General features: G+C 44.3%; 1 pseudogene; it reads left to right on the top strand.

The window, feature by feature from the left end:
- Window positions 1-317: 317 nt before the first annotated feature.
- On the top strand, window positions 318-470 carry LOC120097597 (small nucleolar RNA SNORA48; annotated as a pseudogene).
- Window positions 471-24969: the final 24499 nt, after the last annotated feature.

Raw genomic sequence — 24969 nt, 5'->3', positions numbered from 1 at the left:
TAGGGGGTAGTCGGTAAAAGAGGAACTGGGGCAGGGAAGGGGCCAACAGAAGCAGGATGTTTGCCTTTGAGAATTCACTCAGTGCTGTGGGAAGGAGCATGACCTACAGACCCCAGGAGAGCAATTGGCTGTGGAAGGCGGGCCATCTAGAAACCCCAGCAGAGCCTCCGAAGGTGTCATAGTTTCCCCACAGCTAAATAAAAGCCCTGTCTGTCACACAAACATGAAATAAGCATCTGTCCCAGATTCCCGTAACTCATCAGTGGAAGAACCAGCTAGATGATAAAGCTAAGTCTCTAATTTAACAACTTGTTCATCCCCCCTGGCTATAAGCAAAGAGACACCTTGGTGGTGGTGGCGTTCTTCTATCAGTCAGGGGCGGCGCAGATGACAGTCCTTTGTTCATGGCTTTGTTCATGGCTTGATGCCTGGCTTGGTGGCCAACTCCATCTTATGCTTAGAACTCATAAAAATCAAATCAAATCAAATCAAATCTGGCAGTGCGGCACCGGAGGAGGAAGACAGAGACCTGTGGAAGAGGAGCAGCTTGAGCATCGAGAAGAGAGAAGGAAGCTGGAGAGGTGGCTCAGCGGTTAGAGCACTGGCTGCTCTTCCAGAGGTGTCCTGAGTTCAAATCCCAGCAACCACATGGTGGCTCACGACCATCTGTAATGGGCATCCGATGCCTTCTTCTGGTATTCAGGTAGAAATGCAGATAAAACACTCACACATAAAATAAATCTCAGAGCGAGAGAGCGAGCGCTGGAGTCTTAGGGGTAGAGACGAGTAGCCCATTATGAGTACTCATCCCTGCCACGGTGGGATCCCAGCCCAAGCTGCTGCTGAAGGCCGTGTCTGAGTCTGTGGGTTTGCAGCAGCAGGGGAAAGGGGTCGGTGTTGATCTCTGTGGTTCATATTCCCCTAGAGAGCATGGGATGTCCCCTGGGTAGCTTCCAGGGACCATGCAAATGTCCAGGGGATATGCCTCTGGTTCCACCCCTCACTGGGTGGAGAGCTGGCCCCATCTCTCGATGCTGACCTAAGCCTTGTCTAGGCAGCATAGTGTAGCTGGCCCTAGAGGCAAGGATGCTGGTGAGCCATCTCTGAGGGCATAAATATCTATCAGAGAGCTGACCCCATCACTTGTCGGCTGGGCACAGAGATGATGCCCTCTCCCCCAACCTCTCACCAAGTCTGGTAGTTGGAAAAGCTGCCCACGGGGTCAAGACAGCTAGCACAGCCCCTCATTGTCTACAGCACTGAGGAGAGTGCATCCTTCACCTCCTCTGGACAGCACACTAGAGCTGGCCCTGGTAGAGGGGGTGCAGTTGAGCAGGCCTAGGGGTTGAGAACGTGGGAGAGTTGAGCCTGCCACTCCTCTGTATTGGGGTGGCCTGTTGGGGTGGGAAGGGTATGGCTTCTGTCCCCCACCTCTAGCCACCTGAGGCAGTTGGGGAAGTTGACCACAGGGTCATGAGAACACATGAGATGGTTCTGTTCCTTGTCTTCTGCAGCACCTGGGACAGTAGCCCTGTACCAAGCCTGGACAGCACAGTAGGGCTGGGTACAGAGCGTGATTCCCTCCCCTTTCCGCACCCACTCATCTGCTATAGTCAGGAAAGCTGACTGGTCCTGGCGTCACGAGAGCAGGACAGTTAGCCCTGTCCCCTTACTGGCTGTAGCAGTCTGGGCAGTGGCCCCTTCACCTTGCCTGGGCAACAGAGTGGAGTTGGCCCTGATAGGGAAGGCACCTGTGAACCAGCCCCCAGGGTGTGAGAGGGGGAGAGCTGTCCCAGCCCCTCATAGGTGCAGCAATTGGAGAGTGGACTCCACACTTTGATGGGATGATACAACGGTACTGGCTCTGGAGGCACAGGTGTGGGTGAGCCAGATGGTGGCATTGGGTGGCCTAGCCAAAGCAGTGCTGGAGAGCTTACCCTGGCTGTGAGGATAAGGGAGAGAGGACATGCTGACTAGCTCAGCAACCACCCAGACCCAGATCCAGGGTTGTGAACTGGCCCACCCACAAATCTATATCATCTATGAATGATTGGGATGTTTGAAAGGGCCAGTCATACTGATCCAAAGCTGCAGGATCTCCATGACACAGGGCAACAAAAGGATAAGTGGAAGAAGTCTCAATGAGGATTCAGTATTGATGATGTCACAAAAGCTGGAGACCTCAAGCCAGACCCATGACTTTACTGTGGCAATGAATGAGGGAAGCAGCAAGATAAATGGGTCTCCAAGTCACAAGACCTCTCACAGGACATTCAAACGGTGGACATGGAATTTCATGTGCAGTATGTTTTTAAGGATCAAGATGAGAGAATTATCAACCAATAATTGGATATTATCAAAATTATTTTCATCACTGGAATCTTGAAACAACAGATTAAGGACCAGGTATTTTGTACTTATTGTAAAATTTTGTATTTCTCAAGGACGGTGAAATTATTCAATGTTTCATACACACACACACACACACACACACACACACACACACACAAAACGAAAAGCATTATATATTTCTCACTTTTATATGAAAGCCCCAGGCATATACATATATGGTAAACCACTCCTGTCCTTCACAACTCTCCAATCAGCTTTTCTCACAATATGAGAAACACATTGCCCAGGCCTTGAACAGGAAGGAGTAAACGGAGAGAGAAAAGCATCTTCTACAAAACCTGGAAACAAAGCAAGAAACTTTCAAATTAACAGCCCTCTGCAAATTGCAGGTCAGAAACCAGATCAGAACTGTAGATGACTCAGACACAGGGGTTAATAGTGGGAACTTGGAAGACCTTGTTTAGCATTGGCAGGCAAGAGAAGATCAGAGTGAACACAGAAGACTTTTAAGCTGAGTGACAGGATGAGGGACCGCACAGGAACCAATCACTTTCTGTGAGTCTCCCCTTTCTTGTTCACGTATATCCATTCTTGAGAAAAGCCCACGGTGTTTCCCGATATGGCGCTGTTCTAAAACGTTTTATGTACTGCTCTTCTATGAAAGCAGAAGGCATGTGGGGTAAAACTCTCTTGTCAAAGAACAATTTTGTAAGCCAAGGAGGCAGGTATGATTGACAGTTTTTTCCACGAAAAGATCTGACATGTATGGTGGATTTGTCAATGCAGTTCTTGAGCAAGGCCCACATGTGAAACGCCTAGCTGTTTTTCCAGTTCATTCATCAATATTTAAACTCTCTGAGTTGTAAACCAGATGTCCCCCAAATCAATGAGTTGAAGGCCTGCTCCCCCATGCAGTAGTGTTCCTGGGTCTTTGGGAGATCAGTGGACCTCGGGGTTCTGACCTCATCAATGACTTTGTTCATTTATGGATTAACTGCTTGGTTCATGAAGGGATTTTTTTTTAATGAGAGTGAGCTTCCCCTCTTGGCTTTCTGGCTTCCAGAAGATGAGCACCTTTCTGCTATGTACAGTAACAAACTGTCTTACCACAGGTATAAAAGTGACTGGGGCAATGGACCATGCACTGAAAACTTATCAACAACGAGGCCAAATGAATTGATTTTATTATAAATTGATTGTGTCAGACATTTTGTGGTGGCAACCAAAAACTGATCATTGATTATAGTCCATGCTTAACAGATGAATTCATTATGGAGAGTTTCCATATAGAGGTTTTGTAGCCTCAAGATGCTCTCACTGACTGGGGCACTCACTGGAGTCTAGGAAATATTTTTAAAGTCTATGGAATTTCTGATAATTTATATATTTTGGGGATTTGAGAATAGAAATAAGTATACAAGTTAATCTACTTGTCTTGGAAGACACATTGCAGAAGATTACATGGGGCCAACTTCAGAGAGAGTTGCAGAGTAAGGCACAGGATTAAGAAACACAGGAGGTGGGGCAGAGTTTTGAAATGAGAATAAAGTTTAAAATATAATTCAAGAAGCTTATACTTCTGACAGTGATAAAAACAAACACATAAACAAACATCATTTTTAAATTGGACCAGATCAACCAAGAGCAAAAGGTCTAGATGGTCCATCAGTCCTTTGAGCCTAGTGAGACAAGCTAGGATGGGAGTTATTAGGGAGAGTCCAGGGCATCCTTGAGTCTCTTTCAGTCTCTTTCAGGCTCAGCAATGGATATCCCCAGGCTGTCAGTCACACCACATCTTAGATAAACATCACCTGACAAAGTGCTCTTTGTGTTGGGATTCAAAACCATATGGCCTGGCCCTGGGTTTTCTCAGTAGAAGCTGTGAGAAGCTGAAAGCTGTTAAGTAAGAGTTGTAGAAAGACTGTTGCACAGATTAAGAAAAGAGGACAAGGGCTGTTGAGATAGCTCAGTGGTTTCAAACACTGACTACTCTTCCTGGGACCTCGGTTTAATTCTTAGCACCCACAAGGGAGGGCACACTCATCTGAAACTCTAGTTCCAGAGGATATGATGGCCTCTTCTGGCCTCTGTGGGTACCATGGTACCAGGCAGGCATGTGGTGTACTGACGTCAGTACAGGCAAAACAATTCAATACATTAAACAAAATTTTAAGAAAAAGAAAAAGATGAAAAGACTTGAATTATGATATTCCTCACCCTCCAAAAGAGATATGTCTAGGATTAAGTTTCTGGAATCTGTATGAATTAATTTGGATAAAGGAACTTTGTAGATATTATTGAATTAAAAATCTTGTAATAAGCCTATCCTGATAAAGCTTTGACCCAAAAGCAGGTGTATTTGTGGCAAAGTGAGGAGTCTATTTAAAGGGACCCAGAGGCTAGAATTATGTAGCACACATCTGAGCCCATCTAGAGCTAGAAATGGGAAAAAAAAATTTTCCCCTAGGGTATACAGAGAGACTCTGGCTCCTGATTTGAGAGTTCTTGTCTATAAGCTATGAGAATAAATTTACTGTGTTTAAGCCACTCAATTACTTAGGGTAATTTTTTATAATAGTTCCAAAAGGATGTACATGTACCTTCTCTACAAAGAAGGATTATATTCAACTCACACTGTGGCAACATGTCTGTGACAGAAAGGAGAGTAACTCATAAGGATGTAGGCAAAATGTTGGGTACATTCTGAAGGCCATTGTGAAGTCATCAATGCACACTAGTTTTACAGACCAGAAAATGGAGACAACAAATGCAAAGTCCTGCTTGGTCATGTGTAAGGGAAGGATGGAATGACGTGGTTTCCACACTGGAACAGAGCTAGCAGGGTGTGGACCTCCATGAGTGTTGACGGTTGCTGTGGGCATAAGATTTGTTTGTATAATAGTGTTCATATTTCCATGTACTTCCTTAGGGGAATGTCCTCTCTGCCAAGGTTAATGACTCCATGATAATCAGAGACAGCATGAATCTGGAAGGTGAGGGCATGTCTATATCTCAGCAAAATGGTAGATACCCTTCAGGATATCCCTTAAGGCTGTGGGAAAGAATGTTGAAAACATGAGTTCAAAATGTATAATTTCTCAACTATGCAAAAGATAAGGATGCAATATGAATTGTATAAGGAGCTTCACAGATGAAAAGAAACAGGCAGCGACACTATGAGCCAGCTTGTCAGAAAGCTAGTAAGGAAGAAGATAAAGAGATTTCGGGGGTGATAATCAAAAGCCAAGATCCCATGCAGCTAACTTTTTTCATTCATACTTACAAAAGCATGTAGTCCAAGGTCAGCCTGGGACAGAGGGAGTTTAAGTCCAATCCTAAGCATGATAGGAATGGTGATTCAGGGCAGGATCCCACTCAGCTATCTTATTGTCTCTACTTGTGCTTGTTGCCTCTAAGAATCAAGGGGCTGGGTCATGGGACAATGAAAAGGAAACCTGGAGAAATGACTGAATTGATATGTAGATAAGAGATTGAGCTTTTGATCTGATCTGCAAGAGGTGAGCGATCCCAAGAGTTTTTAGAATAGTAAGAGAAAGCTGCCTCAAGCAGAACACACACACACACAGGGGGGCGGGGGGGGGGAGAGAGAGAGAGAGAGAGAGAGAGAGAGAGAGAGAGAGAGAGAGAGAGCGAGCATTCTGGATAGTTGTCTCAAGCAGAACATAAGCTATCAGCTTGTAATCCATGCTTTGACTTTGAGGCATTTGTTTCCCTGCTCCCAGACACACCCCTTCTCTTGGAATCCCTCTTCAAGATGAGACTGGTTCTTGGCAAACAAAGGATAAAACAGCAGTGAAAGAAGGAAAAACATATACTTTTCATAGTCATCTAGCTAGGGTTAGGACAAAATCTGCTCTAGATTTTCCCTTGGGAATGGATGATTTATTTGGATGTAAAGACCTTTGGTTCTAGTAGGTATGGTGGCACCTGCCTTTCTTTAATCACAGCATTTGGGAGGCATAGGCAGATAGATCTCTGAGTTTGAGGCCAGCCTGGATGACACAGAGAAGCCCTGTCTTGAAAAAAAAAAAGCAAAACCAAAAACCAAAAACCAATAAAAAACAACTTCTTTTGTTGGGAGCCCAGGACAGAGATAGCTGTTGTTCCCCTGGTCCCAAGTAGTAGGTAGACAGAAGGTCAATGTTTATCCCTTAAATGGCATGTCCAAGGGATTATTTTGTTGTTGTTTTGTTTATTTGTTTGTTTGATTGGTTGGTTGGCTGGTTGCAAGAGCCAGATGCAGCCTGAGGGATCATTTCCAGAAAAGGAAAATAGACTCTGGAGAAATCCACATTTTCAGCTGTTTATTCAGCCTTCTTGTGTAGCATATGCAGGAAGCTTTCCCCAAAGCCACATTATAGGGACGGAGGCTCCATTCTTATGTGAGCCAGGGAAAGACAGGGGACCCCAGAGAGACTGTATCACCAACCCACCCATCTCGTATCTCTTAAATACGTGTTTAGCAGAGGGGAAAACAAAGATTGCTGCCAAGAAGCATACTGAGCGGAGTTCAATATTAAACTTTTAAAAGAAACTTTCATTTACGAAGGATTTTTTTTTTCATTTGCAAAATCCAGGATCAGCATGCAGGGAAAATTAAAATCTTTCCTAATTTTCAATTGTTTTCTGTTCTTCAGTTTAAGAGTAAATGACTTCTTGGGGTATAAATGATTTTATTGGCACCCATTTCTGTTCTCAGATTTTGGGAGGCAGAGGAAAAAGAATCAGGAGTTCAAGGTCATTCTTGGCTACATGAGAAGTCCAAAGATAGCATGTACTACTTGAGACCTATCTCATAAAGTCTGGATATCAGAGCCAGTGAGAAGGCTCAGCAGGAAAGGGTGCTGGCTGCCAAGCCTGGCAGCCTGAGAATTCAGCAGCCAGAACCCACATGGTGCAAAGAGAGAACCGATTCTCTTAAGTTCTCACCCAAACTGCACACGTGCACTTGGTCAAGCGTGTGTACCTTCCCACCAAATAAATACAATAATTACATAAATACATAAATAAATATAAGTAAAAGCAAACAAGGAAAAAACCAGGAATCATCGAGGTTTAAAAGCTTTTATAATTGTGGGAGAGGTTTTATTGTTGTTGTTGCTGCTGCTGCTGCTGCTGTTGTTGTTTTGTTTTGTTTTTGTTTTTGTTTCCTAGTGTATCAGTTACCTTGGATGCCAACATAATTAAAACAAAAAACTCTTGACAGACATGCACCACTAGAGCAGTCTTAAAACGTCAGCTGGGAAGACGCGTCATGGCTCAGTGCTAGAATGCTTGCTTAGCATGCTCTCTCCACAACACTGCAATGGCAAAAGAAAAACTCTGTTTCAGATTTTTGTCCCCTCTTGCAAATTTAGAAGCACTCAAAGTTCACCAATTTAAAGACAAGTACTTCCCAAATGTGCCCCAAGTAATGCTGGGATTCTGTAAACTTCTATCCTTTACCAGTGGACCCCTCAGGTCCAACTTTCCTGTCTGAACCTTCGCCTGCAGTTGGGGCTAATATCCTCTGTATGCTCTGAGCCCACACCTAGGCTTACTGACCCCTAACAGCCTATGCAAACAGCACTATCAAACTAAATTGTTTCTATCTTTCAAGGCACAATATACAACCTATAGTTTCCAAACATCACAACCTTACAGTTTACACCATACAAAGTTCTTTAACACAGATAGTGTATTCTAATAAGAAAAAAATTAAAGATTTATTTTTATTTTATTTATGTGTAGGGACATGTGATATGTGCTCTGGTATAATGGTACCTGGAGAGGCCTGACCATGGCAGCAGATCCCCTGGAGTTGGAGTTCCAGGTGTCAGCTGCCATACGGGTGGTGGGAACTAAAGTAGGGTCCTCTACAAGAAGAGGAAGCACTTTAAATCCTTGAACCATCTTCCAAACCCCAGACATACATTTTGAGACACAGTTTATTATTTTCTTTTCTATTTTCAAAACAGCAAAATTTAAAAGGTGGTCCTATTTCCATGCACATATAGTTAGTGCTAGTTGGTCTTAGTCATGAGAGGAAGAAGAAGAAAAAGGAGGAGGAGCAGGAAGAGGAGGAGGAAGAGGAGGGGGAGGATGTGGAGGGAGAGGGGGAGGGGAGAGGGGAGGGGAGAGGGGAAAGGGAGAAGGGGAGGGGAGAGGGAGAGGAGAGAAGGGAAAGGGAGAGGGGGAGGGGAGAGGGAGAGGAGAGAGGGGAAAGGGAGAGGGGGAGGGGAGAGGGAGAAGGAGGAGGAGGAGGAAATGAAGTTGAGAGGCAGACACATTGCAGGATTATGGGGTGAGCTGAAGGAACTAGAGATGACGTAGAAAGTGGATATGAGTATATTTCATTTATGCTTGCACGAAATTCTTAAAGAATGAAAAAGAACAAAAAAAATCCCTGAAGGGACAAAAAAAAAAAACAAAAATAAAGAGATTTGAGTCTGACTATTCATACAGTCAGCAATGGTCACAGAACCCTGACCCTGCATGGCCTACTCATAAGATTCCCTCACTATTACGGTATTTCTTTGACCCTAGATGACTTTTTTGTCCACATTTTGATATCTCTAAAGCTCTCATGATCTGTTAGCACTGTTTTCGTTTCTTTGCAGTGCCGCATATAACAACTTGCTTATAAAACATGCTATTCTAGATTAGATGGACTATTGTATTTAGTCAGAGTTCACTATGCACCAAGAGTTGTGCTAGACCCTAGAAATGAACTATGAGAAATACATGTGTTTCTCTGCTGGAGTCCCCGATTCTTTAGCCTGTGATGATAATACCTCCCCAGCCTCTCCTGCTGTGGATCATTCACCGTGTGTCCCACAGCTAGAAGCAAAGGTCATCTGCAGCTCTGCTTATAATCTTATGAAGACCATCTCAGCAGCTTTGATGTGCAGTCATTTGCCAGCTTCTGGCATTTGCTATTTCTGTAAACCAAGGTGGCTGCTTGTAGACCCTTCCCACAGTGCCTATCAACATCATCACACACCATCCCCACAATGAACACTTTCTGCTCAGCTATCACGGTACTAGCAGCAACCATTGGCTCAGATGGATGAGGGGTGTGGAGTGGAGCTGTAGTATTCCTGGCACTCTGCTAAAAAAACCTGGCCATCTGGAACTTCAGTTGGCTTGTCTGTGAGATGACCAGACTAGAGGGGGAGACTCCAGGTTTCTCTTGGCTTTACTGGCATTAAGAATGACAAGTCAGCTATGGCTTGCTTTTATTCTTCTCCTGTGTGATCCCAGTTCAAGATTTCCATTCAGCAGAAGCTAGTATCCTCATTAAAGACTGTGACAATGGTTGCAGAGGAAGTCGAGCTGGAGCATCTCACACCAACAGAACAAGGGGCAGCCTCAGTGTCCGTTCATTAATCACTGCAGCAGCATGAGACAGAGGTGGCTGTAACTAAAGACCCTCTGCCCTCTGGCTATTGGTGGAACAGGGAGAGCATGGGGAGATAGGAAAGAATGTGTTGGCCAATAGTGTTCCATTACCGTGCTAGGCAAATCTTGGATGCTGACAAAGAAACTGGAAGTTTAAAGAGAGATTATCTGACTTTAGCTATGGATATTTCAATCCCCATGGTGGACGGAAGCAGACAGAGGACACTGAGTCCCCAGGCAGTCTCCTTCACCTCCTTCCACCTGGGTTCCTCGGCTGTGGATAGTACCACTCACATTCAGGCTGGGCCTTCCTCCCTTATTGAACCCTCTCCAGAAACACCCAGATACATCAGAAGTGTGCTTGACCAATCTTCTGGGCGTCTCTCCGCCTGTGGAAATGAAGAATCGAGAAGAGCCCTCACAATTTCAGATTTTCATATGTGACCACTATACCTGCTTCCCTGTCCAGGGCTGGCCCGGTGGCCAAGCAGGAATCTGGGGTGAGGAGCAGCAAATCCACCCTGAGGTTGGACCCATCCACACACAGTGTCCTGATACCTTTCTATGAGTCTCAGAAAGTGACCCGCCATGCCCATCAGGAGTTGAATTCATGCCCACAGCCTGCCATCTTCTTTGTGTTGACAGTAAAGGTTGAAGTGAGAGGGCATCCCCATGTATGCACCTTGGTCTGAAAACACACCCTTAAACAGTGAGTGGATGGTCCCACTTCCTTCCACACATCTCCAAGGAAAGGACCAGGCCACAGGCAATGGGCAGACCTACACGCATGGGGAGGAGTCTAGATAATGTATACTTAGGGGTTTCCAAGTCACCCGCCCTTCTGTTAAAGCTGAGCAGAAGGCAGAAGGCAAAGGGCAAGTCAGAGAGTTGGAAGCGACCTCGGAGACTGGCTTTTCCCATGTTTCCTTCTGGTTCTAGTGAAATGACTTGTATGAGATTCATTATCCTTTGACCTTCACACCCCCATTAACAGAAAAGGAACTATGAAAAAAATAAAGGTGATTCAGTGAATTCTAAATCCATCAAAAGTGATGAAAGCAACATGGAACTGGAGTTTCCATTTCGGAGACAAACTGGAGGACCATGAGAGAGGCGTTTAGCAAGGGGACAGATCTATAGGAGCATTGGCATGGGAATGGGTACTGTGTATGTTGGCATAGGACGGTGCTCACAGGAATGAGGGACACCACTGTTTTTTATGAGCATAGATGGAGATATGGTGCAGTAAGGAGATCAAGGATTGACAATAATGAAGAGACACTGGGTCTCTCCTATCCTGAGAGGAGTCCTAAACATTGTAGCCATGCAGAACAACAATGTGAGCATACATGGGGACACTGGATACACAATTACAATGCAAAGCAGTGGAATACTATGCAGAGAACTCTATCCAGGAGCATGCATGAGACCTCTACTCAGCAAACTATACACTGGAACCACACAGTGGCTTCAAAGGGTGGCTCGTTAAATAGACCATAGACACCCCTGTCTTAAAATAGTACTCAGCAGTAAGAAAGAGCAAAGCATTGATGTGTGCCATGTTCTGCGGGTGCATTGAATCACACTGAGTGAAAAAGCCAGTCTTGGAAGGTGGCTGGTGAACCAGGTACAATAGCACAGGACCGTAATCTGACATTTTCAGAGTAACAGTCTACACAGGGTCCAGCAGCTCAGTGTGTAGTGAGGCCTTTTCTGTGCTTGGCAAATGACAGCTTCTTGCCGCAGCCTCATTGGGAAGAGGTTGGCAACCCCCTGAGGCCCCCTTTAGTGAGGCTTTCTCCGGTGTAATAGTACTGCCTCCATACATTGTTGCATCGATGATTCAGATTGATCTGTGGGTTTGGGAGTAGGAGAATATTCAGAATGGGGCATTGTGTCAGCATGACATTCCGGAAGTGATGATGTCGAACTAGAGAGCATTATAGAGGTTGAAGGGTAGGGAGAGCAGCGAGGAGCCTTTTAAAGATTTACTTATGTACATACATGTATATGTGAGAGGCAAGAGAGTCTAGAGGAGGCTGTCAGATCCCCTGGAGATTCAGTGACAGGCTCCCGAGGCCTGCTTGATATGTATGCTGGAGCCAGTCTCTGTAAGAGCAGCAAACTCCTTTAACCACTGAACTTTGAGGAACTTGATCCATCTGCCTCCTGGCAGTGAAACTTGTACAATGATAGAATTGCAGACTTACACTCGTAAACATGCAGGCAAGCAGAGCGGGGCACATAGCAGAGCGGGGCACATAGATTATTGCGAGTAGATTATAGCTGTGTCCAAATCCTGGTTGGAGCCTTGAACTATAGTTTCCAACAGCATTCCCACAGGGAAAGCAGCCATAAGACTCACGGTCTCTCTATGTGTTATCTCCCACCCAGATAGTTGCCTCAAAATAAAATTATTTAAAGGGAGGCTTCCAGTATTTATGTGGAAAGCAGCCCAACTGGACAAAGCCTGTATGGTGAGTTGCGGGTCACTGTTTGCTTGCCCAAGGTTGGCGGTAATGCCACAGATTCCATCCAGGCCGGAGGGAGTGTGACGCAGAGGTGGAGGGGTTTCGCCGCCTTGTGCCTGACACTTGCTGCCTTTCCTCATTCAGCAGCTGTGTTGCCTGAGAAATTGCAGGCATAGCATCTCCCAGGTCCTCGGTGTGCTTTAGCTTCTGGGAGGGCCCATGTCTCTCCCGGGAAACCTGGGGTATGAGGGAGTCTGAGAAATGCTCCCTCTGCAAGTCCAGATGCTAAAGGGTATAGGCAAAGGTAATTCTGGCTTTGGGAATTTGAGTGGCTTTTAGGGAGGCTTCTTCCACACGTACAGGAACATTTCCACTCCGAGTGAGTCTCTCTATATCACGGGGTAATCCATCATTTTTCTTCTTCTCTGTTTTTTTTCCCCTATGTGTGTCTCTTAAAAAGATATGCTAACATCAATAAAAGCGAAATCCTATTCCACTTTAAAAGCCAACCAAACAAGTCGTCAGCGAGCTGGTGAAGAACATGGCAGCAGGCTGCAGCAGCTGGGATCTGATTATCTCTAAAGCACCTTTGAAGTCAAAAGCCTGAGCTGCCATGATAAATGAGCGTCCAGCCAGACACTGGCAGGCCCAGAGCTGGAAATTAAAATGTTGTCTCTAAGAACAGTGGCAGGGCTGGGAGATGGCTCAGCGGGCAAAGATGCTCTGAACAAGCTGGATGACCCAAGTTCAATCCCCAGAGCTCAAGGTAGACGGAAACAGGCAGAAAAATGTTCTCTGACATTCACACATTTGTCTTGGCATGTGTGCACCTGCACGCACGTACACAGACATGCACACACACACACACACACACACACACACACACACACATACACAAACACATACAGGCACACAACACATGTACACAGGCACACACACAGACACACATGGAGGCAAATGCACATGCATGTATACATACACAAGCATACACAATGTACATACACAGGCACATACATACACATAATATATATACCCAGGCATACATAACACACAGGTACACACACATAACCCATAGAGGCACACACATACATGCATGTATGCAGACATAAGCACATACAATATATACACACAGGCACATACATATACAGATACATACACATAAACACATAAGCACATGTAATATATACACTCAGACATACATAACATACAGGCACACACACACACACACACATACCACACATGCATAGGCACACACGCAAACATCATACACAATAACAATAAATAAAATAACTTTTTAAAGAGAAGTAGCAATGAGCGAGAGAGACTACACAAGGCAACGTGGAGTGATAGGAACTGTAGAAAATAGGTTTAGTCAGAAACAGAAATTAAAGCTGTGCTCTGGCTCCCTGATACCCCATGAAAATTCAGGCCCACGGCCATTTAACCTTCCAATGTCTTTTTAATGTGTCTTTCTGAAAGATATCACGATTTTTAAAGGCTGTTTCCAACACTGATCATGGCCTTTTGCTGATGGGGTCAGTCCTTGGGTGATCTGCCTTCACAGTGTCATTACTGGCAGCTCACGTTATAATTTCTCTACTGATGTTCTGTAGGCCACATACACCAAGTCTTTAAGACACAACGTATGCAAGCTCCTCTTTCAGCCTTTGTCACACCCAAAATCTGCTTTTTTGAAATTCAAGGTCTGAGAGTTGCTTTTCTCAACATCAGTGTCTTAGTTGGGGAAGATCAAGATTAGCCTGTAGGTATGGCTCCCAGGATAAAAATGTGGATTCCAGAGCGCTCCTGGAACCAAGGTAGAGAAGAGTTCGAAGTGTGCTTGATGGCATTGACTTTGTCTCTGCCCCCTCCCCAGACATGGGGTCAGTTGGCAGGACACAGAGGACTCCTGTGTTTACCAACTTCTTCAATCTTAGCACCTGAGAGGCAGGCAGGAGAGTGGTTTAAAAAAGTGTGTGTGTGTGTGTGTGTGTGTGTGTGTCTGTCTGTCTGTCTGTCTGTCTGTCTGTATATGAGTATATGCCCATGGCTGTTTATGTGGATGTATGTCTGTCTCTCTCTGGATATAATTGTCTATGTATCTATGTGTGTGTGTGTGTGTGTGTGTGTGTGTGTGTGTGTGTTCAACACAATCCTGTTTGCATGTTTCTATCCAGAATACCATTTACTGTTTCACAAGTGCCAAGTCCTAAATATCTTTGAAGATGTTTAGCTTGAAACATCTTACTTCTTTTTATTTTCCTTTTATTGTTGTTGTTGTTGGTGGTGGTGGTGATGGTTTTTTATTTTGTTGGGGTATTGGGTGGTTTGTCCACTTAAAACAGAGTCTCTCTGTGTGTCTAAGCTACACGCGGATTATGTAATAGAGCCAGGCATTTTATCTACATTTACCTCTGGGCTTTCGAAGGACCAGAAGAAATTGTTTTTGTGTTTGAAACAAAAGCAAGATCCTGCTATGTGTCATTGACTGATCTGCTACATACTCTGGGTGGCCCTGAACTTACAGCAATATCCCTGACTCTTTTTATTTTGGCAACAGTCTCACTCTGCAGACCCGCGTACTCTTGAAACTTGAACTGCGGGATAGTTTGCATCTTGTCTCTGTCTCTCGGATGCCGGTACCATAGATACCCGTTCTGCTCAAAAGGAATTCTCAAATCATAGAAGTGACTGAGTTTAAGAGTCCAGGGCACAGCTTATGCAAACAGGGAATATAGGAGCTTGGAGGAAGGATAAAGAACCTGGGAAGGCAGGAGACAAGCTGGGAAGGGCAGCGCATACTGACTTAGCCATGGCGATGATAGATTGAGCGCATGCTCAGAAGGGGTAGTCCCATTTACCAACCGTTGCAAGGTTGCAAAGGCTCGGGCTTTCTCAGCTGAACTCCTGCAGCACCAGCTTGACCTGGGAGGGGTGTATCAACTCCGCTGCACGATAAGAGAGAAAATTGCCTCTTCGTCTCCATTATTGCTTCGATTAAGAAAATGTTATTAACCTTTCAAAATCTTACCATTTTGTTTTCTTGGAGTTTGGTCAAGGCCCACATTTATCTTGAAAATGCTAGTTTCTGCACAATTTTTAATTGAAGGGCTTTAGGGCAAATTCAATTAAGTTGTGGTATATGAACTGAAACTTGCAATATATTAAAAATATTCCACTGCACAGTTCACTAATTACCCAATTTGTAATTTGAGTCCCGTTGTCATCTCAACACTAACTCAGAAGACATGCTCAGAAGAAGCGACAGAGAGCTCCCAAAGTCACCAATGCCCAAATACATCAGGCTTAAAGGCAGCCTGTCTGTGATGATGCCTCTCTAACGCTTAGGGAAGCACAGAAGCTGGATGGGGTGGCGAGATCTGCTTTCAAATCCTTCCTGTTGTCTGAGCACAGCGATGCTCATAGAAAATGATCCAATCAATAATAGGAATAGTGTTCCCCAAATACTGTTGGGTTGAACTTACTCAGAATTCTGTAGTCTTAGTCAGTGGAGCCCAGTAGAGACATGGATGGATCAATCACAGCTCTGTGATCTATGGGCTCTTTCGAGCTGCCTCCAAATTTGACTCTTTGTACCCATTGCATCACGAGTCAGAGCTGGATAAGCCCCACCCATTGCAACCTGCGAGCTGCCTTCCAGGTGGAGTCCAGAGAGAGGAAGGGATAACACAGGTACCGTGACTCTGGAACCCTGCTTTCCTCTCCGGATTGGCAATACCAGCATGCACTTCGAGACTCGCTGAGCTAAACTATTAGCAATTGTTTTTCATTAACCGCAGCTGTCCATCTCTTGTTAGCACAGGCAAAGCCAAGCGAGGGAACAGCTGCTTCGTCTCCCCACGCAATTGTTAGGGCAAATGTCCATAAATCATTATGCAAATGTGCCAACTGAGACCACGTGGGTAGAAGGGTTTTTCAATCGCAGGCACAGAACTTTTTACTTCAGGAAATTTTTTAGGCAGGTCTAGCCCATAATATGGGAAATGCTATGTGATATTTCTTTTAGTAACTGTTGTTATTAGGCCTTTTTAATTAATGCCAGTTTTGATAAAATAAATATAATACCGACAAGTCAACAATTCAATACTTTAATTTTTGTCCATATTGGGTCAAAATTCTGCATGAACATTGAAAAAGCATGCTATTTGAAGCATATATATATATACATATATATATATAACATATATTGTTTACTGTATGATTATATCATTACCTATTTTTAAAGAATTTCCAAAATTTTAGTTAAAGTATAGTTTTTCGTTTATTCTTCTTCCTCTCCTCCCTCCAGCCACTCATCTCTTTCTCAATCCCTTATAAGTTGGTGGACTCTGTCATTATTTTTGTTATATACATACCTATACACGCATAAACACAACTGATGGGTCTGTGTAGTGTTACTTGTACGGATATGATTTCAGGACTTATCACTTGATATTGGGCAAGCAGGTATGGTGCTTGCCCCTGGGAGAGACTAATTCTCCCTCTTGGCAGTCATTAGTGGTCTGAGGCTCTTAGTGTAGGTGAAGTACAGTGTGACAACCCCTCCCATGTGAGTGTGTCTGTGGGGACTGTCACTGTTCAGGTCTTGTTCAGGCAGCCATGTTGAGGTCTCATGGATGTAGCTCCCCTATTGTTTCGCACAGATACAATCTCCCACCCAACTGGTCCTCTGACTCTTACAGTCTTTCTGTCCGCCCCCACTCCCATGATGCTCCACCAGCCTTAGGTTCAGGAGCTGGGCATTCAGAAGTAGTCGATCTCTGGCTTTTGGCCAGGTGTGGTTTTCTTTAACTGAAGGATGAGAATTGCATCCAACTGTGGGTACAAGGATTCATTTTAGGATTACTCCTCCAAGATATATGACCTTGCTTGCCCCAGGTAATGGGTTAGATTTCCAGTGCCAGGTGTCTTTTTCTCTCCTGTTGAAGTGCTTCTAAGTACAATTAGACAACTGTTGGTGACTGCCAAGGTCCGAATGCTAGTATTGCACTTTTCCAAATGCCCCCCTTTGTTTGTTATCCTTGTGGTTTAAAGACGTCGAAGCTCAATGGAATTGTTGGCTACTTTCCTCCCCTGTAAACTTGCACAGCATATTCTGGTACTATTAGAGCTAATCAGGGAGGAGCCCTTGCAGTTTTATATTTAAGCTAATATGGTGTTTTTCTTACTTCTTTTTACTTCTTATTTAAATTACAGTTTTATCACTGTGATGTGCTATAATTCAGCAGTTTCTCCCCAGGTTTTGTGGCTGTCCTGTTCGCCAAGCACATATTTAGGCTTTTTCAAATCTAATTTTTTTCAAAGAGGGAAGAACTCATATTTACGTCAAAGCTATGAATATTCTCATCACATTTGCTATACATTAATATATTGATCACCAAAAGTGACGTGCTAATTCTCCCGCCACTCACAGAATACACATGTGCCAGTTTTCCAGGAATCTTGTCATCACATTCTTATAAACTTATTGCTAGTTTTCCAGGTTACAGAATGCACTGAATTTTCTATATGGCATTTACCTGACTAATTTGTTGATGCACTCATTACACTGGTCCTTCAAAAATATTTATCAAACAAATGACTTCCTAGGAGCTGGGGAAAAAACAAAAAAAAAAAAAAACAAAAAAAAAAAAAACAGAGATTAAGTTTTTCTGTGGCCCCGAAGTACTCCAGCATCTAAATACAATTCAGGATTTTACAGGTTCTGGAGAAGGGCGCTGTAGTAGTGTGGATGGAATACTAGCCTGAGAGAGAGAGGTATAAAATGTGATTTCAGACATGAAGTGACAGATGGTGAACATGGGCACCCCCTAGAACTGGAAATCGTAATCAAAGACATGTAGATGTGAGAGGGAAAATTAAGTTGAAGATTTCTAGGCCCGTGCTGTGAGGCTGCTGAGCCAAAAGAGTTAAATTATAGGAAAGGAGATGGGCATATTAGCAGTAATTTGGATACAAGCATCACAAATGTCAAGCTAAGAAGAACGAGTGGGAGAGGTAAAGATAAATTGCTGAAAGATCTGAGGTCTCTCAGTGAGTGTCTGGGAACAGCAATGTGCTCAGCTCTTAGAAGCAAATACAATCAGAAAAACTTAAGCTGGCAGGCAACTCTGCTCTCTTGTTCTGGCTTTCCTCCTCCTTCTCCTCCCCATCCCCCTCCTCCTCCCCTACCTTTTATATTCCTTGTTTCCCTAGTCAGGAAATGTATCCCTCCAGTGCTACCTTGCCTCTTGGACACCAAAATGAAATTATGAATTATCTTCTTTTCCGTTCCAAAGTCCCTGGTGAAATCCCCCAAATTCTCCAAGTTGTACTCAGACCAATGTTGGAGACAACATCCTGAGGCTTAGAAGGGAAGGCATCCGAGAGGTCCATAGCAGCACGGGGAGGAGGGAAATTCAAGAAAAGAGGAAGTGGGTAGCAAGCTGCTAAGAAGACAAGATGTGTATATGCATTATGATGAAGGAGAAAGCCTAGGGTACAGTCATTAGCAGAACTGAATAATACTGCAAGGTCTGTGAGCAATACACACATCATCCCATGGCCAACCCAAGCAAACATCCTTACCTCAGAGTTGGCCTTCTCTTTGTCTGTTGCTGCTTTGTTTTGTCTTTGAGGTGATTTGGTTTGTGTGTTCCAATTCTTGGCATTGTTAAGGAAGGGTGGAGCTAAGTCTCTAAGTATCTCCCATTCCTTTGTTATTAGGAAAGCAGGCACCAGCTCTTCCTGCCTGTGCACAAATGACCGAATTGTCATTGGGCCACCTTGACAATACTGTGGTCTCTGGGCACACAGTCTAATAGACACTGAAATAGGACCACAACACTGCTGTATCTTCTTCTCCACTGGGTTCCTGCCTCAGTCCTTGCAGATGTGGGCCATGTCTGGTCCCTTTTCTAGTCTCTGTCTTACCTTGTTTCCTAATAAGTTTATGTCGTAAGTATGAGCTTATGCCAAGAAAAAAAGGAGGAAAGAAGCATTTTCTAGAGTTGCTGAATAGGAATCTAGGAATAGCAGATTTCTATCTTCTTGTCCATGCTGGAAAGGCAAGGTTAACAGTTGCAGAAGATGGATGGCTGCAGACCGAGGTTGGAAGCAGCAACACCAGGGAGGAGAATTGTTCCATTAATCTAGGTGAGAGAGAATCTAGTACTACGGCTGCAGAAGGGAGACAGTGAGGGGCACCTGGACACCAAATCCCAACAAGTCAGCATGGCGCCTTCTCCTGGGGAGCATCTAGCAACAAATCATAGAAAACAAAAACACAAATTAGCTCCAACAGTAAATAATGTTTTCCTCAGGGGATAGTAAGGTCAGGAAAATGGGGTAGTCTGCAGAGTAGCAGACAGTGACTTCTGTGAACATTTACTCGATTTTCTTTGCTAGCTTTTGTGTTGGTTTTATTCTCAAGATGATCACAATTTCAGACCTCAAATCACACACACACACACACACACACACACACACACACACACACACAGAGAGAGAGAGACAGAGAGAGAGAGAGAGAGAGAGAGAGAGAGAGAGAGAGAGAGAGAGAGAATCATTTCTAGAGTCTTGCAGAGCAGAACTCCGTGGAAATGCCTATTAAATCCTCCACAGGAAGATCCCAACAGAATCCTTGAATCAGGTCACATGTCACAGGTCATCCTGAATGTCCTGAATGAGCTGTGGCAAATGACTGGACCAATGAAGGAGCTACAGGGGAGTGTTTTTGAGGCTGAGGAAGGGGCTCACTTCTCCAAAAGCAAGGATGTTGTGCCTGGGTGTGAGGAGGGTAGAGGTTAAAAAACATATCAGCCAAATGCAGGTCTGGTTGAAGTGTTGGGAAGTAGACGTAGCAGGAGAGACAAGGAAGAAATGTTCACAGCCACAATCCACAGGTCCCAGCATTGCGGGAATAGATAGATTCTCCAGGATCAGGAGGGCTGGGGGTGTTAATAGTTTCAGGCAGGAGATCAACTTGGATGGAAATGAGATACATCTATATAAAGTTATGGATTTGAAGCTAAAATGGGTTTGGATTATAGATACAGTTTTGGTTGTTAGAGAAAACAGCAGTGATCTTGCTTAGCACTGAGCCCTGCGTACTAAAGAGCTGACTCCCCAGGCAACACATGCCCTCTGGTACAACAGTGGCACAACCGTGACGGTGTAACCAACCACTTTCTGATTGGATTTAAAGCCTGCACCACAGAAATAGGTTTTATAGCTCATGTTGTAATCCTGTTTAAAAAAAGAAAATCCATTACTCAGGGGGCCCTAGATTAAAAATCTGCTGTTATTTGCCACATGGTCATGTTGTCAAATTCCCCTTCTAATATTTTTACACTTCTAACTCTGTCTACATCTGCAGACCTGGCCGCTCTCAACCCAACCTTAGTCATAGAAGCTTCTTTTTTGCAAAGGGCGACAATCAAAGCAGAAACTCCTAACTGACCCACATTCTGAGAATAGTAGACCAGGAATTCGTAACCATAAATGGGGCTCAGGAGACATTGCAGAGTGTGAGGAATGAGATCAGAGCTGGAGGTCGGGGAGAGAGCTGTGGCGAGAGGTGCTGGATAGGCTATGAAAGGAATTGGATGGGGAAATATGGAGGTGTCTGTGATCATATTTCATTGTATACCTGTACGAGGTTCTCAAAGAAAGAAAGCATAATAGAATCTTAACTTCGGAAGCTGTCGCTATGTGGAAGTTATACAGCATCTGGGTACCCAGTGGGGTCATTATTAAATGAGGTCATCCCAGAAGCAGTGCCGAGTAGCGGGGACAAAGGACTCATCCCTGCAAAAATCTGAAGTGTGAAGCTCAGAAATTACTAACTGCATTTACAGATCAAAATGGTGTTCCTTTAATGTGGATGGCTGTTGCAGGGAAACCTTCTACATAACTAAATTATTTCTAAGCTCCCCTTGACAGCTCATTATTTTAAAGGCAGCATTCCCCAACAACAAAATTCACTTACACTGCAGATGGGGAAAAAAAAAGGCTTTGAAGTTCAGAGCAATGGGATTTAACTAAAATAATAAATATTTTGTGGCTTGAAAAAAATGTTTGGAATCTTTTTATGACATTAATAACCAGGCATGGTAACTAGGCCAGATGGCTTCTGTAGGAATGTAGACATGTTGAACTTGTAATTGGCTACTTTGCACTTAGATTTAATAAATTAGCTGATTAGTTATTTTATTATTAGATAATCTTCTGGGGGTAGTGCTTAGCACAAGTGGGAAGAATATTAAGGTCAAATCTAACAAAAAAGGGTAGGGATATAAAGCTATTAAGTTGGAAGTAGATATACAGACGTGTACAGGGAAAGACATACCTGAATTGGCTGCCTTTTGGGAACATGGGGGCTAAAAACCTGGCTCCCGGGCTTTCTGAGTCTGTTGTAGGCTGGGCTAGAAGTCCTCCAGGTGCAGTGTGCACCAGTCCCAGGAGGCTACCCTCTTGTAGCTGTTCGAACTCATCTACTTAGAGAGGTTAGACCATGCAAATCTTCCTGGAGAAGGAAGGCTGGCCAGGTAGAAGTCTTGTCTCCTCAGAGCTTTCTGCTTCTTTACTTAGAACATGCTTCTCGAAGTCATTAAAAAGCTTCTCATGAACAATTTTTATAAATCCCACCCAAAAGGAAAAGCTATTTCAATGTAGGCAGTGATCAAAACTTATACCTTGGGGAATTCAGAAAAACAAAAAACAAAAAACAACAGCCTTCTAGTTCAACCCCATAACAGAACCACTCAATAAATAAGACAGGAAGACAATGCCGCCTCAGAGCTGGCAGACAGTGTGAGACTCCGGGAAAGGCAGGCGTTTTGGTCAGTTCCTGGAAAGGTTGCTGAGCTGTGAGGTGTGAGTGGACCTCGCGCCTGCATTCTTCCCCAGCTCCGCTGTACCTGGCGGGGCAATCGCCACACCTTATGTCCTTGTCCTCATTTTCCCCATTTGGAAAGTGAGAGCATGAAGCATGACGACCCTGAACAGCAGACGATTGAAGCCAAGTTTATCCAGGGTTTATAGAACTATGTGCAGTGGCTTTGGGAGAGTTGCTAAACCTCTCTGTGTTGCCACCTGTAAAGAGGTCACCTGGCCCCCTACACAGTTGCCCAGAGCCATGCACCATGCACGGTGCACTCCGAGCATCGTGCAAATACTAGAAGCTTTTAAAAAGCTGTATTAGTTTTTAAATTTTAGACAGCTTCAAACTCATACACAACGTATCGTGAGCACAGTTACACTCCTTTACTCGCTCTTACCCCTCCCACGCCTCCTTTCTCTTCCCACACAGTTTTGCTCCTACTTCCGTGACTTCTTTCTACTTCTAGATGCATATTGTCACAGCTACTGTGAGGACAAGAACCATGTCACCTTCAAAAGACACGGTTTCATAGTGTTCTTCTCCATCCAGTGGCTCTTACGTTCCTTCAATTCTGTTTTCTTTTCTGGGCCTTTCAGGGGGGTGATATACATCTCCTGCTATTATTTGAACAGTCAAAGTCACTTTTCCCCAAGAACTTTGACTAGTTATGAGCATACTAAACTTAAACATCACTCACAGCCCCAAGAGATACTCTGACTGAGATTTAGAGCTGTACTAGTCTATGGCTACAAACAGATAATTAGACATCAGTGGGACTACATTTCCACTCAGCAGGGTCTGTGACCTTCGAAGCCGCAGGCTTTTGAACAGGTTGATAGAATTAGGCACTGACTGCCTTCCAGGAAGCAAGCTTTAAATTTGAAAGAAGGACGAAGAGGAGGACAAAGAATGAAAATGAAAGAGGGAGGAGGAGGGAAAGAGGAGGAGGAAGAGGGGAAGGGGAAGAAGAGGGGGACAGGAGGAGAAGGAGGGGAAGAAGGAGGAGGGAGAGGAGGAAGAGGAGCAGCAGTGGCAGTGGCGTTGGCAGCGGCAGCGCAGTGGCAGCGGAGGAGGAGGCGGCAGTGGAGGTGGCAGGTAGCTAGTTACTCACTAGCAGTCCTACCCCTTCTGCAGCAATGCAATATTGTAACAGATGAGATCTACAGCCGGGTAACTCCTTTTAGTACCATGAAAGCTAGATAACAAGGAAGAAGCTTCCAGCTCAGTTCTAGCATGATTTCTGTGTCCTCTACCCAACTTTTTTTTTCTTTTTTTTTAGAGCTGGGGACTGAACGCAGGGCCTTGCGCTTGCTAGGCAAGCGCTCTACCACTGAGCTAAATCCCCAACCCCTCTATCCAACTTTTACTGTGTCTTCAAGTGCTGGCAACTTTCATTGCAGTTCTAATTTTATGTAACTCAGCGACTTTAGGACCAGTACTCAGCTTGGTCGTTTGGGCCCAGGTACCTAGTAGACAAAGCCACAACATGGACGCATCCCACAGCCAGAAGCAGAGTCCCTGGCTGCAATGAGAATTGCTATGCAATATTTCTAAACACCTTTAGGGAAGCTTGTTTTTCGAATAAGGTAAAGAATTTTCAATTAGGCTTTGCAATATCTTGTAAAACCATGCCCTACAGTGGCTCTCTTAGTATTAAATGGAGCTTTATTAGAATTAATTACCAGGAGAGATGGATGAGAGTCCTTTGATAGGAAGCCTCATTGCCCCTGGTCAGAAGCCACAACCCACACTGAGGTCTATCACAACTGCAGGGAGGTGAGAGGGAAGGTTGACTTACTGGAGGGAAAGAATACTTCCAAAACCTTTGTGCCACAGAAAATAGTAGGACTTTAGGATCTTTCTCTGTCTTGCTTCCTCTATTTTAGACTCTCTTAAATTAGGAGTATGCACGAGAATCATCTGTATTTTTACTGAGTATATGTGACTGTATATGCTCTGGCAAGGGAGTGACTCTATTTAGAAGGTGTGGCCCTGATGGAGTGGGCATGGCCTTGGAGTAAGTGTGTCATTGTGGGTGTGGACTTCAAGACCCTCATCCTAGCTTCCTGGAAGCCAGTATTCTGCTAGCAGCCTTTAGATGAAGATGTAGAAGTCTCAGCTCCTCCTGCACTATGCCTGCCTGGATGTCGACATGCTCCTGCCTTGATGATACTGGACTGAACCTCTGAACTGTAAGCCAGCCCCCATTAAATGTCCTTATGAGAGTTGCTTTGGTCATGGTGTCTGTTCTCAGCAGTAAAACCCTAACAAAGAGCGTATAGTTCAGACTCCTAGTCTTTTCTTCATATTGAAGCTGGTACTCTTCACTTTTAATCCCTGTAGCCAAAAATTCCAAATGCTCATGAAAATGGCATCCCGTTTTATAAATGTTATCAGTGAGACACGGGCAAGAAAGACAGGACTCGTGGGCTTTTGGGCATGGTGGGTAGACTTTCTGCACTGTGATGGATGACTCTTCAAATGCTGATGCAGCCTTTCACTTGGCAGCGCATTTAAATGGCCGCACATTTCTTTTTTTTTTTTTTTTTTTTTTTTGGTTCTTTTTTTCGGAGCTGGGGACCGAACCCAGGGCCTTGCACTTCCTAGGCAAGCACTCTACCACTGAGCTAAATCCCTCACCCATGGCCGCACATTTCAATAAATATTTTTATTCATAATTGTTCAAAAAGATTTGACTAATAACTCATATATGATGTCCCAATCAGGCTAGATATGATTTTTAAAAATTCAGAAAAAAAATGAGAAGCACTTGCATATAATTCAGGGGCAGGCTGTTACGGGCTAATGTTCGAGGAGTGTCGTGTAGTTGTGGAAGATTTGTATCTACAACCTGCAACCATT

Source organism: Rattus norvegicus, chromosome 16 (assembly GCF_036323735.1).
Source record: "Rattus norvegicus strain BN/NHsdMcwi chromosome 16, GRCr8, whole genome shotgun sequence".
NCBI lineage: Eukaryota > Metazoa > Chordata > Mammalia > Rodentia > Muridae > Rattus > Rattus norvegicus.
The sequence above is the reverse complement of the archived record's forward strand: the minus strand, read 5'-3'. Positions and strand labels throughout refer to the sequence as shown.